The sequence below is a fragment of the Myotis brandtii genome, unplaced genomic scaffold, assembly GCF_000412655.1.
Source record: "Myotis brandtii unplaced genomic scaffold, ASM41265v1 scaffold344, whole genome shotgun sequence".
NCBI classification, from domain to species: Eukaryota; Metazoa; Chordata; class Mammalia; order Chiroptera; family Vespertilionidae; genus Myotis; species Myotis brandtii.
The window spans coordinates 4,280,731-4,285,386 of NW_005363247.1; positions in this window are offsets into that span (position 1 = coordinate 4,280,731).

Below are 4,656 nucleotides of genomic sequence, written 5' to 3' on the forward strand. Positions count from 1 at the left end.
CACTGTGGGAAATGCTAATGTTTTGTAATTCATGAAAGAAGAGACTCTATTACTAGAAATGCTGTTTACCAAAACTTCCTCTAGAGCAGTGGTTCTCAACCTGTGGGTCGCGACCCCTTTAGGGGTCGAACGACCCTTTCACAGGGGTCGCCTAAGACCATCAGAAAACACATATATAATTACATATTGTTTTTGTGATTAATCACTATGCTTTAATTATGTTCAATTTGTAACAATGAAATTGGGGGTCACCACAACATGAGGAACTGTATTAAAGGGTCGCGGCATTAAGAAGGTTGAGAACCACTGCTCTAGAGCATATCAAGTCCCAAAATTGTGTATTGCAAAGAAAATTCAATAAACAACCACTGAATGCTGACAGCCCAATTTACAGTGTAAATTATTTGAAGGACTAAGGAGGGTTGAATCAAGTCTCTGCCCTCCAAATTTTGCCACAATGTATTGACATAACTTGTGCTTACCTCCCTCACTGTAAGTGCTGGCCTGTGAGGATGCTAGGATCATAGACATGAAGCTGTTTCCCCAAGGGAGCAGTTAGCACTAGCTTTGAGGAGGAGGTAGGGCAGAGCTGGGTCTGTGGGAGTCTGCATTAGCCACAGGAGAGTGGCAGGGCATTGTAAGGAGAGTGGGTTGGAATGGTTGAAGTGGGTAAGACAGCAGAAGGTTGGCAGGAAATGATTGGTGATAGGAGTCAGGGAGTGGGGACAGGGGAAGTGGAAAGCACACAAATCCAGGTTTCAAAGGTGTTTGAATACCTTGCTTAGGAGTGTGTTCAACAAAGGGCTTGGTGTTATAGGAGCCTAGGAGAAGTGTATGATCCATCTGCAGAGGCAAGATTTAACAGGGAAGTTGAGAACAGATATAAGCGGTAGTTTGAGGCAGCAGGAAAGCAAGGGAAATGCCAAGTCACATTTGTATTACACCTACTATGTGCCAATTTATATATATTTATTTCATTTCACCCACTTAATAATCCTGTGAGTTCAGTAGCTATCATGAACTGCTGGCACCAAAGTTGAGAGGTGATGTATTATACTGCACAGGAACATGGCATGTGCAGCCAGACTGCCAGGGTTGAAATCCTGTGTGTGCAGCTGACAATGTGGCCTTGAACAGTTTGTAGAGGTACAGATAGGGACTTACCTGGTACTGATATAGACACATATAAATAGGGACATAGAGTGCTTTAATGCCTTTATCTCTATAAAAGGAATCATTATACCACCTATATTATGTGGCCATTGTGTGGATTAAATAAATTAATACATATAAAGAATTTTAAACCACATCTGGCACATGGCAAGAACCAGAAAGTTACTATCTTTATTTCAGAACAAGTAAGTTGCCCAAGGTCACGCTGCTATTTTGTAGTAGACTCGGGATTTATTTTGAGTCTATCTGACTTCAAAGCCCGGGCTGTCTTTTCACTATCTCAAGACAATGCGTGATTAATTTCTAAATACATTGTGCAGACAAGAATTTCCAGGGGAGCTCCAAGCTAGGAGAATTCATTTCAGGTTGAGGTAGTCAGAGAGATCTTTATTAAAGAATTGGGAATTGTGCAGGCCCTGAAAGATGAATGAAGTGTTGAGAAATGAGGAGGAAATGAGTGGGCATTTTAAGTGACTGTATTGGCATGAGTAGAGGTATAGTTTTAGAAAAGTGCAAATATCCATAAATCAATACATTTTCTTCTGAGTTTGGGAATCCTAACAAAAGTATAGTCAGGTAAAATTAATTTGAAAGGAAAATATTAACCTGAAATCTCACCACTCAACTCAAAAACAATTTATTTTTTCATTTTTTATGTTATTGTCAAGTCTTTGTTCACAGGTAAATATGTAATTTATTTTATAGTTATGATCATGTGAAAAATCACTCAAACTATTAGTTTAGCACTACATAGAATTTCTGTCTTACTGTACTGTGCAACAATTAAAGAAAAATCACTGCAGTTGGTGATATATGCCAAATCATATTTATACATATATATGTGTATATATACATTAATATTTATATACATATACACATACCTATATACACACATATATGCAAATAATGCTGTGATATATGTCCTAATATATATATATGTATATATGTATATATATATGTGTGTGTGTATATATATATATGTATATATATATAAAAAACCCTAAGTGACTGGATGACCAGACGACCAGCCGGTAACTATGACACACACTGACCACCAGGGGGCAGACACTCAATGCAGGAGCTGCCCCCTGGTGGTCAGTGCATTCACACAGCAGGAGCTCTGCTCAGCTGATCGAAGGGCACCAGACGCCGGGCTCACGGCTGGCGAGCGCTGCAGCGGTGGTGTGAGCCTCTCCTGCCTTGCAGCAGTGCTACCCAGTGGCGGTGGAGGCAGGTGCCGCAGGGCCAGGATGAGTAAGAGCAGCATGGCGCCGGCCCGGGCTCAGGCTCCTCCCTGGCTACCTGCTGCTTCATGCACTACTTGATCCCTTGGGGGATGTCAGATCACCGATTTCGGGCCGAAACTAGCAGTGCGACATCACCCGAGGGGTCCCGGATTGCAAGGGAGTGCAGGCCAGGCTGAGGAACCCCACCAGTGCATGAATCTGTGCACCAAGCCTCTAGTATTTAGATAAACCTCATCATTATTTAGAAACAAAATGTCTAAGCAGCATTGTTGATTCATAGTACAAAATAAAAAAGTAATATTAAGCATTTAGTTTTAAGAGTAGAAAACAGTATCTGTATTATTTTAAAACTAGAGGCCCAGTGCATAATATTCATGCACTGGGGGGGGGTGTCCCTCAGCCCAGCCTGCACCCTCTCCAATCTGTGACCACTCGGGGGATGTCCAACTGTCGGTTTAGGCGGGATCGGGCCTAAACCGGCAGTCGGACATCCCTCTCACAATCCGGGACTGCTGGCTCCCAACCTCTTGCCTGTCTGCCTGCCTGATTGCCCCTAACTGCTTCTGCCTGCCAGGCTGATCACGCCCTAACCACTCCCCTGCCAGCTTGATCGACGCCTATCTGCTCCCCTGCCGGCCTGATCACTCCTAACTGCCCTCCTCTGCCGGCCTGCTAACTGTCCCCTGTTGGCCTGGTTGCCCACAACTGCCCTCCCTTACCGGCCATCTTGTGACCACATGGGGGCGGCCATCTTATGAAGGGCGTGACACTCAATTTGCATATTACCTCTTTATTATGTAGGATTTTTTACTTATGTGTAGTTGGCATACAATATTATATTAATTTCAGGTGTACAACATAGTGATTCAATGTTTATGTACCTTACTAGAGGCCTGGTGCATGAATTTGTGTATGGGTGAGGTCCCAATGCAGGGAGGCTGGAATGTGATGGGCCCTCTTGCTGGCCTAGGATCCGGATCTGTCCCGCTGACATTCGCACCAGTTGTTGGGGAACCACCTGGCAGCTGCTTTTATATTGTTTCTTCCTTGTGGAGCGTCTAGGGAAGGGAAGCGGCCACGGTGCCCGAGGCCAACTTCCAGGAGGCTGAGGGCACTGTCGGGATCATGCTGGAGGTGCTGGTCCGCCAGTGACTGGCCCATTCTCTGGAGATTGGACCTGCAGGACTACTGAGGGAGTAAATGGCTGCCGCCGGCTGGTGGGCCGCCAGAATGGGTTGGTCAGCTGAGCAGCACTTCCGCTGTGGGAACACACTGACCACCAGGGGGCAGCCCTGCATTGAACGTCTGCCCCATGGTTGTCAGTGTGTGTCATAGTGACTGTTTGTTATGGTCATTATGGCTGTTCAGTCGCTTAGGCTTTTATACATATACTAGAGGCCTGGTGCACAAAAATTTGTGCACTTGGGGGGGGGTCCCTCAATCCGGCCTGCGCCCATTTGCAGTCCAGGACCCCTTGGGGGATGTCCACCTGTCTACTTAGGCCCACTCCCTGGGGGACCAGGCCTAAGCTTGCAGTCAGACATCCTTCTGGCAGCCAGGGAGCCCTCGGGGGATGACTGACTAAAGGCTTAGGCCCCCAAGGGATCGGGTCTAAACCACTAGTTGGACATTCTTATGCTGCCACGGAGGTGGAAGAGGCTCCTGCCACCACCTCTGCACTGGCCAGCCATGAGCCAGCTTCTGGCTGAGTGGCACTCTCCATATGAAAGTGCACTGACCACCAGGGGGCAGCTCCTGCATTGAGCATCTGCCCCCTGGTGGCCAGTGCACATCATAGCAACCGGTCATTCTGCCATTCAGTCAATTTGCATATTAGCCTTTTATTATTATTATATAGGATGTCCCTATTTCCCCCTTTTTGACCCCTCTTCCCAGCTCTTGCCCCCCACTTCTCTCTGGCCATCACCATACTGTTGTCCGTGTCCATGGCTTGTGCATATATTTTCTTTGGCTAATCCCTTCTTTAAATTCACTTCTTTAAATTTTTATTTTCAGATAAGTGCTTATAACTGCACTATTATATATTTTCTATTATATCATTTAGAATTAAGATATTTTTTAATTGAACCCTTGTAAATTTTAGCACAATTTAATAAATTATGCTAGAAGCAATTAGGAGATTTTTCATGTAATGCAGATACATTTCAATTAATATTTTATTAATTTTTAATTTTTTAATATTTTAATTTGAAATAATCTCATACATGTAAAAAAA